Consider the following 17,165-nt stretch of genomic DNA (forward strand, 5'->3'; position numbering starts at 1 on the left):
TCCCTCCCTCCCTCCCTCCCTCCCCCGCCCCATCTCCTCACCCTGAAGCTCTGACATCTCAGACTAGCAAGAGAATTCTCTTCTGATCAGAGCTAATAAACAGGCCAGAGTGGCCTTCGGCCGGGGATGCGCGCCCGCATCTCGGGGATTTTGAGAAGCACGAATGCTCCGGGCTCCAGAGATTCTGATTTAGTTGTCCTGGGTGGGGTTCGGTAAACGGTATTTTTAAACGTTGCCCAGGCAATTTGAAGTATGCCCAAGGTTTAAAAACTTTTGAGCTAGAGAGTGAGTATAGGCTGAGGAAATTTGAATTTTGAATTTCATTTAAAATTAATTTCCATGTAGTATGTTCAGCCCAACAATCAAATTTTCCCAAATGAATCCTTTCACTGTCTCTAGCATCAGATTTTGATAGTTAATAGACCTACAGCTAATGGAAAATATACATAGAGAAAAGAACTCATTTTAATAGAAAGTTAGACTTTTAAAACCTATATGAAATTATCTGAGATTAGACTATTCACAGAGCATGTTGCAAGACCAGAAAGCAAACCACCACGATTTATGCCCCAGCCTTTTATTTTATCCATGCTATTAATTTTATAAATGTTCGTATTCAATTATGTGTGGGTTATTTTTAATTGCAATTTTAATTCACATGTAAGTGATTCCCTATCAGGCTGCGTAAGATTCTAGAGTTTACTGATCCTTAATACACCTTATATGATCATTAACAGTACTGATTATCCACAGACTCGCTGGGACCTGGGAGTAAAGAAATAAAGGGCATCATTTTCCTAATTACATAGGAATGTAGTGAGAATAAATTTAGAAAAAACCCTAAAAATTGTGTTTCTGTAACAATTAGTAGATGCCCTCTGATAAGTAAAATAGTTTTTAAGCCCAGGGCCTTCATTCTTTGTGGAGCTAATTACTCAACAATTACGTGTTTGACATGTTTCACATGTTCAAAACTATATAACAAAATTGTTGCTTAAAAAAATCCTTTTGGGGGGGAAACTGGTAAAAATAAAATCTGTTTTCAGATCAATAGGATTTAAGATGCTATTAAGTTGATGACATAAAGGAAGGTAAATGGGTTTTGAGGACACATTTAATGTTAATTCAAGTGCCTCTTGCCATCTCCTCAAAGTAATTTCAGCTATAAAATTGCCTGTTGACAATCTGTTTTTATAAACCTCTTGTCAGGAAAGATTTGCGTTACCCATAACTTAGTGCTAGTTTTTATTTAAACAATAAAAAAAAAATAGTGTTTGCAATATTATTGTCATTTCTACCCAAACCCGAGTTAGATTTAACAACATATTTTACTGACTTATCGGCACACTGTTCCTTACTGAATAAAATAAAATATTTATGAATAAAATATGTCCTTTAGTATTTCTATCAAGCGAGAGTAGGAATCTGTGTCACTGTATCTCTTTAAACTTCTTCATTACACCCCCTCCCCTCAATGTTTCCCGTGGGCCTGGAGCTATCGCTTTCTTCTAGCCTCTCCGGAGGCGGCGAGGGTCTGCTCTCAGTCCCATTGTTACTTTGTAAATAAGCAACTTGTTTCTCCTTCGTTGCTATGTGATCCCGAGGCTTCCTCCTGGCCCCTGATGTTCTGCAGTCGCACTAAAAACTATCTTCGGTTCAGGAAATTTTACAGCTGTTTCAGATATGCCTTCTCCCTGTGACCACTATGTCAGAGCGTCTTGATTTTCTTTCCTCCGCGTCTCTTGAATTCTCTTTAATACGTTTCCTCCCTTTCTCTCTCTCTCTCTCTGGGCTGCATCTTGCCGGCTTAATCTTCCTGTTCACCTATTTTCTCTTCAGCTGTGTCTAGTCTCTTTATAGACTTCCTGTTCTTTTACTTCAGTGCCTATGTTATTTTATTTGACTGAAAACCCTCTCCAGTTTATACTTGTGAAAGCAGGGAACTTGGGATTCTATGCTAAGTCTTGAAGAAATAATGCTCTGGTACTGGAATGGTAATTCCCAGGGAGGAAAATGCTATGATCAGCCTACGAGCTGCAGGAGAGAGGGGATGTCTCATTACCCTAATTAGTAAATTTACTACTACCTAGTAAACAGCCCGGCAGATCGTATATTCTCAGTGAATTTTTCAGTAATGAGGTAAATATAAACCAATTGAGTGTTAAATGTAGCAATAATATACCTGATCGTTAGTAGGTTGTCTTTACTGATTGTCAGTAGTTCAGACCAGAGGCATTAGGAACACCTGGGGAGAACATTAAACTGCAGATTCACCGGACTTACCGCCGAGCTTAGGATTCAGTAGGTCTGGGAAAAGACCTAGAAATCTGTATTTTTGCAACACGTATGGAACATCGCCTGAGTGTAATCAGATTTAGAAATGGCAGAGACAGACAGGTAAGCCAGGTTCGGCTACATGACTTAGTCAGCAGAGGGGACAGTGGAGACTGGTGGGAAAGGATCGTTCTCAAAGGAATGAGCAAAAGCCGAGTAACAGAAAAGTCTGAGGAAGGCTGATCTGGGCCTTATGAAGTCACATCAAAGCCAGATCATTAAACATGCAGCACACAATTTTTTTTCTTCAGCTTTCTTTATTAATTAAAATGGGCAGAAAAGGTTAATAGTAGTCCCGTTTTCTTATGGATTTATTTAAAAATAACTTTGCATTGAATTTTGTAGCATGATAGAATGATACTGTAATATAATGTAGCTTAATATCTATTTTGTGTTAGATGACAGTTTTATTAGGCAGAACCAATAATCATCCTTATTTAGAGTCATAACGACCCATTATAAATGGCCTCATTTCCCCTAATTTTAATTTTACCTCTTAGACTGTGCCTTTCTAGAATTGCTGCAATGGTTACACTTGGTTTCTTTTATAAATATAATTTTTACAGTCCCTCTGGAGACATAAATCATCGAGCAGTTAGTATTACTATTCTATGTATTTGATAGAACACCATTTCAGTGTCTTGGTTTCTCCTAATTAAACCTTCAGATTAGCAAATTTCAGGAAATTAAACTACCACCCTTTCGCCCCTGCTCTCTGGGTGGCCACCGTCCTGAGCCTGTGTTTCTTAGGGTAGGGATTAGCCATCAGGTTAGACAACAGAAGGACCTGTCCCTAACAGCCTCCAGAGTAACCGGACTCCCAAACCCCTCTAAAAACACCAGCAAACTAAGGTGGTTTTATGTTTATCGGGCATTTTGCTTAAGTGAGTAAACGTAGGCAACAATTAGGTTGTGTTTGGGTCCAAACAGTTGTGACGAGAGGCGGGAGTCTGGACGAGGAAGATACATTATTTTGGTCGTGGACACTTCGGGGCAGAGAGAACTGAGCAGTCCCCAAAGTTAAGGCTCTTTTAAGTAACATCAAATACCTGTTTAACGACCCCTAGTTTACAGAGCGTTCCCACCTGCGTCCCTGCATAGGGCCCCACGCCATCGCTCTCAGAGGAACCTCTTTTTCTAAATTTACCCTGAGGGGACTAAGTGTCGGAGAAATGAAGTCGCACCCAGGCCGCTGGCGCCGGTCAAGGGGAAGCAAAGCGTATGCTCTTTTCCGCATCAGTCTTCACAGTCAGAGCACATCCCAGAGGCTCTGGATGCCTGAGAACAGAGACAGAGGTCAAAGAAGTTCAAAAACAGGAGGGTGAAGGTCGTCTCAGATACAAGTTCGCCAGCCTAGTAGTATTGTCCTGGGATCAGCATGCAGCAGCTGCCGGGAATTCAAGGACAGTCGACTCCTTTCAGCTCCCGTCACGGGCACTGCAGGTGGTTCCCGCTCTGAGTCATCATATTCCATCTCTACATGATTAAACGCCACTTCTCTTCTATAAAATTTGCTCCTGGATGAACCAAAGATGTATTTCCAGGCACTCATGGGTGTGAAGGGGAAGAAATCAGGTCCCTCGGTAGATGCAGACATGGACCATAAACCATGGAGCCATTAGGTCAGCTGGCGTTTGGCCTCCTGCTAATCATTCACTTATTCCATACGGAGCCAGCGAGGGCTGGGACCGTGTTAGGCGCTGAGGTCACAAAGAAAAAGATGCAGCCTCTGACCTCCCAAAGCTCATACTCCGGCTGCGGAGAAAAGCATGGACAATGCCACATGGAAGTTAAAATAAAGGCATTCATGGGAGGGCACGGGCGGGCAGAGAAGCCCTTCAATCAGACTTCTAGTCGTTTTTGAAATGGCTATTTCGCTGCGATGCATTTACATACAAGCACATCAATGATCCCCACTTGGTTTGTGTGTCTCTGTATATGTGGTGTGTAGCTTGACTCTGAGCTGCCTCCTGATTTGTAAACAAAGCCACATCCCCAAGTTTGTTCAAATAGAAAAAGCCTCCTGGAGAATGTAAATTAGAATTGTTGCATTGGGCTTGGGGCAAGTGGCTTAATTCAATGGGGTTGGGTTATCTATATTTATAGGGGACTTGATAAGCCCTGCTGATAATGGCGTTTTTAAAAGCCTTGGACAAATTGATGAAAGGAATGCTTTTATTTTTAGCCAAACAGATGTTTAGTTTCTGCGTTATAACCATCTCTTAAAACATTACAATCACAAGGACGCTGTAACTACCCAGGAATTCTGCCAAGCTAGCAAAGTCTTTCAAATGAGGCTGAAAACGACTGAGAAAATAGGGTATTTCCGTCCGTGTGTCCTGTGTCCATAAAACTCTTGGTCACAAATTATATTCATCTGAAAATCCATGTTGTTCCACTTGAGAGTTTTAGGCCAAGAAGCTCCATCCATTGGTTAATAACTTTCTTTCTTCCTATTTGAGAAAATATCCTGGGAGTGTGTGAGTGCTCAGATCATTGTGATCTATTGAAAAACTCATGAGTTTAAGAACCTCCGGTTGTTAGAATGAAGAAATGTCTAATACAGTATTTATTTTTATATCACGGCTTTCAGTGCATATATAAGTTTAACGAATTTTAAGTCAAATCTTATGCTAATTCAAAACCTAAATAAATGGTGTAAATAAAAAAGCATAGGCCCAACACAAACAGTGAGACAGAGACTAGCCTCAATTCTTTTAGGCCGTCTGTCCGTCTGTCATCCATCATAGTTATTGAGAGCCTAACTTTTCACCAGGGGCTTCTGTAGATACCAAGGTGAAAAAGACATAGTATGTCGCCTCCAAAAACATACACTCTCGTGATAAAGGAAGGTGGTGTGGGTGTGGGAGCAAACGAACACGAGGCGCTCAGACCCATCCTAGGCCGCGCAGAGCCACTGAGACCCATCAGCCCAGAGAGAACCCACCCAGGCAGGTGACGGATGTGTATTTCCATTTCAGTTTGACATGCATTCCCGTCGTTGTGACACAAATTTATTTTATTAACTTTTGTGTTGGATGGGCTAATCTGGGCATTGGTTGAAGTCATTATATACATGTGATCTAGAAGTAGGGAGCATGATAAAATATGATGGATGATAGAATAAATAGGATGAAGGATCACGTATTCAACATTTGTTAAAAAAAAAAAAAAGATTTGAAAAGGGGAATTCCATCCTAAAAGGGAGCAGTGACTGCAAAACCAGGAGCACGTTCGTGGAGATTCGGTGGCGTCTGCCCGACGCTGACAACCTGATTCACGGCGCCTGCTCTCTGTTCAGATTACTCCTTTAGGGGGGATCTGACGCTGATGTCTCACGGATGTGTCGCCACTTTCAAAGCTGCTCGCTGGCATTTCAGTAAAGTGGAAAGCAGCCCCGGCATTTTGGATTAATGGTCCCCAGGTCTGCCCTGCCAGACACCTCATTAAGCAGGAAGCCTCAGTGGAGTAACATGGCAAAGCAATTTTCAATAGGAGTTTGATTCACAACATGGCGATTTTTGTAAATAATATTCTGGGAAGTCTTCTGTGTTTTTTATGGATTTAATTTCACTGCTGGAGTTGTGTGCCTCTCCTGTCTACTGTGCCCAGGGAACGTCCCCCTGACACTACTCATCGCTCCGTTTTCCAAAGAGAAGGGGCCGTAAATCAGCGTCGGCAGCCATCCCTAACTCGCAGGAGCCTGCGAGGAAATGACCTAAGGAAACACTGGATGTTCATGATGTTCCCATATAAATATTCTGATACATGAAATGCAGCTTCCTCCCTACTGTGGCCAAGCTTTTAACAGTAACATCGTAGCCCTTCCTTTAAATCTCGCACGATTATAACGTCTCCGTATGTTACAGTTGTGATTCTTCTGGTAGCAGTGGACCCCTGAGAGCAGGGCGTGTGTCGTCTTCATTGTATATTCTTTGTATCCGGCCATGAGTCCTTGATTAATGTTTCTGAAGGTGTGAACGGCATGACTTAACAATATTGGATACTTGCCGATGCCTAATGATTTGTGCGTAAACGTGGCTTTCGGGGGGATTGTCTGCGTCTCACGTTCTTGCTGAAACGGAATGAAGACGCCCCTGGGTGGCTCTCTTCTCTGTCTGGACCGCCGTGGCCTGCTCTGTGGTCTCGCCTTGAACTGCAGAAAGAGCTTTCTTACAACTCGGTTGACCCAAGTCACATTTCACGACCCCTCCGCGTGTCCGACGTCACTCCCCCGGGGCTCTCCCGGGCACTCGATCTGGTCGTGTCACACCCACGCCCAGCATTCCTCAGCGTCTGCCTTCGGTCCAGCCTGGAGTCCAGTGTGATTTCACCCAGCCTGAGATCGGGGGGAGGTGGCAGTCCCGGCCCTTCCTTTCTCTCCCCCGAGTGCCCCACCTGAGGTTCATTAGGCGCCGCTGAGTAAACGCCGCCGGTGACTGGAGAGATGAAGGCCGCCCTGCGCTCCCCGGGGCCTACCTGTGGGCAGGTGAGTCAGGCCACAGAAGTTTCTCATCGAGATGGAAGCTTTAGGAAAGCATTTCCCACGCCTGCTCGTTCATAAGTTACCTGAGGTGTGTTTTTAAAATAAAGATTTCTGGAGTCGGGATTTCCAAAGGAACCCTTGAGAGTCTTTATTTTTTAAAATAATTGCTGGAATCGACTCTCCGGTTCAGGCAGGTCGGGAACGGTCTCTTGGAGAAGCAGCTGGTCCGTGGAGACGAGACGGCGCCTCGATGTTCAGTGATTCTCTGCAGCACTGTTCCCACCCCCCCAAAAAAATTATGCTGCAGTCACACAATCAAACTGCTACATCTCACCAGGAAATTCTTTAAAGACAAAAGCCTGCGGATTAAGTGAAGGACAAGAAAGGATCCCACCGAGATACGTTCAGCTTAGAACAGATCTCCGCACAAACAAAAACGGAAACAAAATTATAAGTATGAGGTTTTTGTGGTTTTTAGTAAAACAGTTTTATGGGTGTGGATGCTTTGGGAAATAAAAGAATTTCCGACAAGCGCCAAGAACGTCGTGGTGGCCTCAGGGGGGTGTTTTTCCAAAGACCAGAAGAAACAGACTGGTCGCTAAACAGGGATTAAGAAACAGAGACGCTTACATGGACATAGACCCCCAAAATGCACACGGACAACATTCTTTTTCGTTCTAAAATTCCACGTATAGTTGCAAAACTAAAACCTGGAGAAAACAGTGTGTATTGGCAGCCGCCTAAATGTCCACGGAGCGATGCCCTTGACCTATGAAAGTGAAAAGCCAGGATACCGAAACAAACAGCCTTTCTGTCTTATTTATCGGCGGTAAGGGGACATCCCCGCATCACCAGCCGCAAGCCGGAGGGAGGCAGAGCATTTACGGGTCTCCTTTGCCGCTCGCAGGTCCCTGGGATCCTCCGAAAAGGACTTCCTCAGACGCAAGCCCATTTTAAAATCAGGTCGATCAAAAAGAGAAGGTGCCTCTCTCCCTCCGAGGGGTTGTCCGGGCCCCACATTGCCGTATTTATCGCTGTAATTAGGATGATCCCCACCCCGCCACGCACCCCGCCACGCGCAGAACCATGCGCAGAACCACGCGCCGGGTGCACTCGGCCCGCAGAGGCCCCGAGAGGACGTCACCGCTCTGGCTCACCCCCGGCGTCCGCAGGCACCAGGGTGCCTCTGCCAGCCAGTGTTTTATCTGAAAGAAATAGTAAAATTATGACGGGCCGTGGGGTTTTTTTAGCCTAAATTTTAGCAGGAGGCAGCTCTGCATTTTGTATCTCAGCTTTTTATTAGGCGGTTTCCCGGGTCTCCCACGGCTGATTGCGAAGACCAGAGAGAAGCACCGGAGCTTTATGTCTCAGGTCCCTGCCGTGAGCCGCTGTGACTCTACCCACAGGGACCTGGGTTTTTCCTTTGACCTGGCGTTTTCCAAAATTCCAGGAAAAATTAAAAAAAAAAAAAATGGTGGTTCAAAGTAGCAAATTAAATTTCTGAGTGATTTTTCTTGAGGTATTTATGAGTGGCTTTGGGGAAAGCTTCAGGGGGCTTACCTACGCAACTCGATTTAGTTTAAATGTCCTTTAGTTTTTGTTTAAAATATAATGCTTCCCACCTGACGTGGGGATAATATTGACAATCTCTAGAACGAATGGAGCATGCCAACCAGTTCAACTTTAGCAAGAAATGTCTTTAAAGGGATTAGAGAGGTGAGAGAGATGGGAGAAAGACAGACGGAGTTTCCCGTTTCCCTCTGTGTGCTCGAACTGGAACGGTCCTTCCTCTCTAGAAATTGCTACATGTAGCTCTCGCCTCTCCTGCTACAATGAAACTTCATTTTCTTCTTTTATGTTGGAGGGCAGCGGGCCCCAGGGGCGTAAGAGAAGTTAAAGAATAACCAGTCCTCCGACCACGAGCGGGAAGTGTCGACACGGCTATGAAATGAAAGCTATTCAACTTGTTCCACGGCCCCTGCACTTTGGAAACAGCGCCCAGCCGTGGGAAGTGAAAACCAAAAGGAGCCGCTCTGTTTGCCAGAGGGGAACGATCATGAGTCTGTCTCCCCAGGATAGATGGCGGCGACTGTGTTTCTCTCAAAAGCTTTTAAAAACAAAAAGTGTTTAAACTACGTTGTTGGTGATCATCATGGTCTCAGTAGCCTGGGACACCTAAGCCGCGGGTCCCCGCGCTCGTGTGGGCGCTTCGCAGTCCCCCGTGTGTTTCCCGGCACCGTCCGGCTCCGACCTCCGGAGACAGCCTATTGCGACGTGTCCGCCCGAGGCCTGGCCTCATCTACTGGAGGCTGAGATCGTATATCAGGAAAACCTTTTGAGCTTCTGTGACCTTAAAGCCCGTGTGAAATTGGATCCCAATTACAGAAAAACGCCCAGCCTCTAACTGTTTGTCCCAGGCTTCGTAATGGAAGCTCTTGCACCTGAAATGACTTCGAGAAGACTGTTCGACTTCAGATCTTTCCCAAGGAACTTAGTGAAGTGCATCTGAAGTTTCCCCTACTCATAGAAGTCCTAGGAAGTTCTGGAAAGTGTTGGTTGTAAAATACGTGTCCCCTGATTGCACCCTGTGCTTTGTGCTTCAAATGGATACACGCTTGGGTTCTCATCTTGAGGGGACATGATGGATCCATTTCCCTCATCATAGAGGACATGAAACTGTCTATGAACTATTTCTAACATACTTATAACATTGTCAGTGATCCTCAGTAACGTGTGAAATTTACCCAATATATTCGCTATTTGTTGTTTTATTGCCAACATTGAATTGATATAAACCTAGCAACAATGTCTAGAAATTATTAAATACAAGAAACAGACACTATCATTATTCTACAGCATTTACAGAAACGTATTATTTAGAAATAATTCTTTCTTTCAGATTTTTCCAAATTAGTAATTTAATAAATCCTGAGCACTAGTTGATTTGGGGGCAAGGTCTTTCACAAATTGATTTGATATAACTTATACCATTTCTGAATTATCATTCCTCTTGTAACAGTCTCTTATCACATGCTAATTAAACCTGTTTTCTAACTCTGTCAAATAGACTTTGCCGGGTTTTTTTAGATTCTTGATTTAACTATCAGCTATTACAACACTGCCTTTTCTGTGAGTGGGGCAGGTCCTAGGCTTTCTTTATAATTTAACAACCAATTTGAATGAATGTATTTTGGCATCATGTGGAATTAGTCTAAATGATCTTTTGTTAAGGTGAGTTCACTTTAAATAATAAAATTTAATTTCAGAAATATACCTCCATTCACCCATTTAATTAACTGACACCAATAGCCCAGTATATGGACTAATAAGTGAGCTATTATTCATTTGAAAGTAGAAAAGTCACCATGATCTCTTGCTCTGGTTATCAGTGATGCTGTTATATGTTCTTATCAGTTTCTATAAAGTTATAAAAGGCCAAGTAACACTACAGATGGAGCTTTTTTTAGACAATCACACGCGTTCCTTCCAAACCATTCAGCAGCTACTCAGAAAACTGCTACGTTAATGGGATATCGCTTCTCAATGACAATTATTACTGTTACGTCTGAAAAGTATTGCCTGCCTCTGGTTGCCTACTGAAGAACCTTCTTCTATAAATTTGTGAGTATATTTTAATAGGAAGCCCGTATTTTAAAGGCACCAAGGCAAAGGAGGTGCTCTCCTGGTCTATGGCTTTGGGCAGTTCTTTCCTTCTACCCCAGGAGAGGTCGTTGGCTTGGGGGTCAAGTCCAAAGCATGTGCTGTGTGGCATTCCCAGGGCTGTGTGGCCCTGAGCGGCGCCTGGAGGTCTAGTTACACATTCACTTGTGAGAAGTGCTAGTCAGGGACCCCACCCTCCGCCGGGGGCCCTTAAGGCCGCCAGGGCTCCTCCTGGCTGATGAGGGGTCTGCGTTTAAACAACACGCGATGCCACGTGCCGGCTGAGGAATTGACACTTTCCTGAAATTGGAAACGCAGCTGACATAAGTGCGGTGGGACCAGCACTTTAAAACATGAGTAGTGGGAATGAATTAATAATCTCTCTCAAAACCGATCTGGCAAAAGGCATCAGGAACCTTAAAATATTTGTATCATCTGAGGCAGTAAATTCTATTTCTGAGGATCTATCATAAGGAAAATATCAAATAGACTGACAGTGGCATCTGTAATATTAAAATAGGGGACTGTCGATGGCCAGGTCGTTCAGTTGGTTAGAGTGTTGTCCAGAAACACCAAGGTTGCCGGTCTGACCCCCGGTCAGGGCACATACAGGAACCGACCAGTGATGCAGAAATAAGTGGAGCAAGAAATCGATGTTTCTCTCCCTCGCTCTCCCCCACCTCTCTCTCTGAAATGAATTAATAAATAAAAATTTTAAAAAATAAAATAATAGGGGACTAACTTAAACATCCAACAAAATAAAACAGGATAAATCAATTATAATGCAACCATCTGAGGAAAATAGGTTATAAATAGTTAAAATTACAAGATTGTTCATAGTATGGAAAATGCTTTTAGATAAATGAAAACCGACAATGAAAATACAACTATTTTAAAAGGATAACAGAGATTTACGAGGACTCGTATCTGCGTGGCTGAGCCTGTCCTTACCTCCGTACTCACTTATCTGTCTTTCTAACTGTGTTTGAAGTGACAGCCTTTAAGGAGATAAAGAAATAGCCTGTCTGTTCTTTAAAATACTTTTACACATTTTCAAAATTGCATGTCATTAGGTGAAATTATTTCTATAGTCACAGGAATCATATTTAAAAAACAGACTGAGCCCCTGGTAGTGGAGGGAAAGGGCGACATCAGGTGATGTGTCTCCGTCTGACAAGCCCAGAAACGCTATCGGACGGTCCCTACACACTGAAGCCCCAGGCGTGACAGGCTGGGGGAAACTGACAACTCCCTTGTGCAATTATCAGTAACGAAGGCACTGCCTTGATGTGTAGTAAAATCTCCAACCCTTCCCTTTTCCCAAGGATCAGACACGAAGAGTAAGTTGAGAGTTTTTCTAAAATCTCAAAGAAGGTGTAAAAATAACTAAGGCATAATTAGAAAGTCATACAGAACAAGACCTTGAGAGCTCACCAAACATACCAGGCCCTTATTTATTGTTTTCCTGTGAAGATCATTTTAATGTATACTTTAAGTGCCATTTTACCAACTATATTGACTTTGGAGAACTTGAATGTATGGTGCTAGCAACTGTGTTTTGTTAAGATGCCACCACCCGGGTAACTACAGAATCGGGGAGTAACGGTCTCAGGGAAGAATGGCGTGGAAGTCGGGGTCACGGGTGGTCGCCCCGTGAGAGGTCTGTGGAGGAACCACGGCGCTGTGACGTGGCTTCTGTCCACGGTAAACACCACAGCGAGCACTAGGTCAGCACTTTTTCGTTGAATAAATGTAGGTGTGGAGACTGGTTACGAATGAACTTCGTTGAGTTCACGTGTGTGAAGCGTCGGCACCGGGCCCCGCGGCTCAGTGTCCGCATGTCATGGGAACGAGCTGAGGCGTGTGGGCCGAATGGATGAATCATATGCGTCTGTGGACCTGCCCCCCGGCCCCACTCACCCCGTTTACCCCTCATCAGGGAGCGAAGTTGAAATTCAGGTCTGTGGCCTGGCCTGGGAAACCTCACGTTAGAAACAACACAAAACAGGCCAAAGCTACTTACATGTGTACAGCCCAGGGATGCTGTGTCCGTTTCAACAAGATTTTTTAAATACTCGAGTAAAGTAAACTCAAAGAGCAGGCAAAATACTACGGTGTTTAGTGACCCCCAAGTCTCAGGAAAGTGGGAATTCTTGTATGTGCCCAAATGATGGCCCTGTAAGAGGTTTCCGTGATCCCCGTGAAATTACCGGGAGGCGGCCCCCCTTGTGCCCCTGGGAGCTGCAGCGCGACGAACGTGTGTGACCAACGCAAGTTTCGTTCTCGCCACAGCAGCGGGGCTCTCATCGCCTGCGGCTGCTGCACTTTTAAAGGATGCTTAGCGACGGGACCCGTAGCTCTTGTGTGGCGACGTCCATACTGGGGAAAGAGCCACGTCCGTCCAGAGGTGGGGGGAAATCTGGTTTTTAAATGGACTGATGCTCATTAATTGTTTATGAAGATAGTTAAATATCCCTGAGCCCGTCTTCTGAGGAAATCACTCGCAGACGCGCGGGGAACGAGGCGTCACCGATGGGACGCTTTGTGGTTCGAGTGGCGTGCGCCTCACACGGTGGTTTTACGGACAGAAGGACTGGATGGTCTTACGGACAGAAGGACTGGATGGTCTTACGGACAGAAGGGACTGGATGGTTTTACGGACAGAAGGACTGGATGGTCTTATGGACAGAAGGACTGGATGGTCTTACGGACAGAAGGACTGGATGGTTTTACGGACAGAAGGACTGGACGGTGCACTTGGCCTCGGGTAGGATTCCCGCCGGGAAGCTACGTCGGAAGCTAGGACCTTGATGGCGTCACGTGGGCTGATTGGAAGATGACTTTGTATCTGTTTGAACCTAATTGTAAAGTATCGAACCTCCCGATAATACTAAGTATGAGTTTCATTGAAAACTACAAACGCAAAGCAATTGAAAATACTGATCATTAAAAAAAAAAAAGGGATAGGGTTGGAGGAAGGAAATGAGAAATCGTTTTATTTCTCAGTCAATATGCCGTTGCTGATGAAAGAAAAATATGCAATTGTGTTGCCTGCCGCAGGAGGGGGCACGAGGCGCCCGGGGGAGCGGCCGGCCCCTGGACCACGGAAAGGGCCGCGTTAAAAATGCAATAGGGTGATACGGTGGTTTTTCAGAGCTATGCAAATGCCCTGGACATTGTAAACTCAAAGACAAGCAGCATCAGCAGTTAGTGACAGTCTTAAATTTGCTAAAAATCAATACGAGGGCAGGAAAATGCAATTTTCTCAAACCAGGCTCTAACTTCCAGGGAGCTGAACCGTTCCTGACTCAACGCAGAGGTTTCTTAACAGGACGTGAGGAAGTGAGTTTAACATCATCTCCCTTTGTTAGCGGCTGAGCAGCACCCACGGCAAGTGCTTTGAAGGCGTCTGTTATATATTCACTAGCTCGAGAGCGTCTATATACATATTTCATGTTCTGTCGCAGGCGTGAGTCGTGTTACGGTCTAATTATTATTTGTTTTTCTCCTAATGACCAGTCAGAGGCCAGCACTCAGGGTCCCATGAAAAACAACCATTTCACGTCGCGTCCAGTCACTCAGCGGGCGTCCTGTTCCCGCTCCCTCGGAGGGGAAGATTTAAACACCGTCTGGAGGGTTCCTTTGTAAGTGGAGGGCTCTTTTTTTATGTTTTGTTGTGATTTTGCCACTTTAGAGGAAATATTGTTCCGTTAAAGGGTCACTAATCACACCAGGATTTCATCAGTGCCACGTACTTGATCCACAGACCTCCTAACGGGTGGGTGACAGTCAAGGCTCCCGGGCACTTAATTCAAACACAGAACTTAAGAATCATGAGCACACGGGGGAGGCAGGAGAAGGTATAACTTGTGTGCGTGAAGCAGGGCCTGGGTGACCATCCTTTTTATTTTTTTCTTTCTTCCTCAAGAGAGATTGATGTAAAGATCTTTTCTGAGGGAGGCATATTTGATAGTTGTGGTCACTTTTTTGGTTCCCGGCGTGGTCATAAAATTTAAAAAAATCGCTCAATAAAATACGATTTCCCTTTTCTCTTGTGTCCGGTCGTCTCCCTTCCCCTTCAAATGCCGCTGTTTGCTTAAAGTTTCTTTCAAGAGCAAAGACCATGGTTAAAAAAAACAAAAACAAACACAAACAAGAAAAAAAAGGACCGTTTCTGAAGATCCAAGAGGCTTTTTAAGTACGGGATTGAAGCCTTGCTTCTAAGTGTGGCTTCTAAAATAGGCTCTCTTGAAATAACAACAATAAAAATAAATCGCAGCAAATTTTATTTCAACAACGGAGTAGGCTTCCTCCAGGCACCCTTCGCGCCTCTGTCATCTCCCCCCAGACGTCCCCTGCCCGTGAGGCCTCTCGCGTCCCCCGGCGCCCTCGACGTGCACAGGTGTTGGTATTTATTCCGCGCTCTTCTCCTTATTGCCCACACATTTGGCGATGACGCCGCGTCAGGCCCTCTCTCAGCTGACGGTGCGCACAGCCCTTTATTTGGGAATCCGTGTCGAGCGCCATAATGAACAGCGGCGATGCCGAGGGCGCAAATCAGCAGCCCTGGGTGCCAGGGAAAATGGTTCTGCAACGTTCTCCTCACTTCCATCACCCGCATGTTAATTCTACCTGCTTTCCAAAGCCCAATTATTGAGGCGATGCTGGCTCTGTGGTCCCGGGATGCATGAATTATTCGTGTTCCTTGACATTTTAAAACCCCTAAGCCTGCAGCCCAGAGCTCGGCGTTCCGTTAGCTACTGCGAGCGTCAGGAGGCAGGCGAGTTCTTGATCAATGATTGCTCGGCAATTCAGACGTGTCAGGTTCTCTGGTGGGTTTACATAAAAGGATCTTGGTTGTTATTTCTGGACTTTATAAGACACTGTCTAAAAAATGTGTAAAGCACTGTTGTGTAGCCTGTGCCTCAAGCACATCTATCGTGACGTTTCTGAAGAAACCACTTGCTTTTCTATCATTTTTAAATAATAAAACAATACTACTTACTCCAAGGTGGTTATTATTAGATTTTAGTGCCCTTCTCTGAAAGCATCTCGATGAAATATTATAGCAGCACCACATCATACATAATTGAAAATGTCTGAATATTTATTATGCAAAAAGCCCACCTGATTAAAAACAATAATGAAAATGCTTGAGTTCCAGGAAGGTAGCCCATGTATCTGAGTCGTCAGCTTCTCAGGAGCAGCACAGCGACTCTTAGTAGCTGAGACTCTAAGTGGCTATTTGCTTGTCATGGGAAGATACAAGCGTTGGATGCGATAAAAGATAAAAACACAAATATCAAAGACATATACTTTTTTCCCCCCAAAGACTTGCGGTCCTTTTATTTGTATTTGAATTGTCAATATATCTTCCAGTGCGAGAAGATGTTCACTGAGCCCAAATCCGGAATCTCTAGGCAAGTCGGGTAATGCGTCTGTGCTGAAGGTTTCACGTTGTTAAAGAATCACCGTGGAAATAGAGTTCGTTTCATTTTTCTCCCTTTAATATACGCTTAGCCTGCCTCTCAGCAGGAAGCCCTTTAAATTAGGACGCCTGTAATGAAGCTCAGCATAATTAAGTGCCTGTTAGTCTCTCACACCAGGTCTACACTGCCAGGTATGTTGCTAACTGGTCGGTGTGGAAACTTGCCTCACACGGACCGACTCCCAGCTCATCAAAGGATGTAACCCCAAAGCCCGGTGATTAGTCCAGTGATCCTTGCAGGAGACACATTTTCCACCGTTCTATTGTCAAACCCAATGGCCCATTTAAAGCCCTTGTTTCAGCTTCTCTCTGAAGCATCTGACTCTCCGGGACAATTCTCTACATTGCAAAATGCTCTTATCCCGTTCCCTGACCCAGTCGTTGTCAGCTTCCTTCCTGGGCCCCTTCCCACTTCCCATTCCTTAGATTTTAGTGTTTGGTGCTGTTTGCATTTATTTACCTAAAACACATGTATGAGGTGGTGATGCTTGCTGCAGTGTGAGCATTCCTGAGGGACCTGAAAGTGCCGACGACAAAGGCGCCGTTCTGAAGACCTTGGCCTTGGATGGTGAAGAAGCATGTAGCCTATCACTGCACTGGACAGTACCAGTGCTTCTCTCCTGCCCGCATTCTGCCTAAGCAATGGATCCTCCCGCGGCGACCACAGGGCGTCCCGACCCCCCCGACACTTCTGACCTACAGCTGTGCCTCCAGCTTCCCACTGGGTGGACCTCTCTTGGGGTGTCCTCCAGACACTCAAACTCAGTGTGTCAAACGTGGCATTGTCTCTGCACCGATGTGCCTTTAACCTCCACAAACAAAACAAATCATTGTTTATCTCCTGGATTCTCAGTCTTCAGTGCTGCCATTTGTGTTAACACTTTCCCAGTCTCATAACCTCCAAGTCACCCTGGACTGGTGCTTTCTAGTTCCTCTATTATAGTGAATCTGTTGTGTGTGTTTTTTGTGTTTTTTTTTAAAAGTCTGCTCATGTTCCTCAGAAATGGCTTCAGGATATCAGTCCTCACCGTCACCTTCCACCTGGGTAAATTGCAATCGTTTCACATCCTGTTTCCCTGCCATGTAGAGCAGTGGAATATACGGGGCTTTGGAATCTTCCAGAATCATTAAAAGCACAGTCAGCACTGACCGGCTGTGTGATCTTGGGTAGCTAACTACTCTAAGCATTTCAAATTC

The sequence above is a fragment of the Miniopterus natalensis genome, chromosome 19 (assembly GCF_054644295.1).
Source record: "Miniopterus natalensis isolate mMinNat1 chromosome 19, mMinNat1.hap1, whole genome shotgun sequence".
Classification (NCBI taxonomy): Eukaryota; Metazoa; Chordata; class Mammalia; order Chiroptera; family Miniopteridae; genus Miniopterus; species Miniopterus natalensis.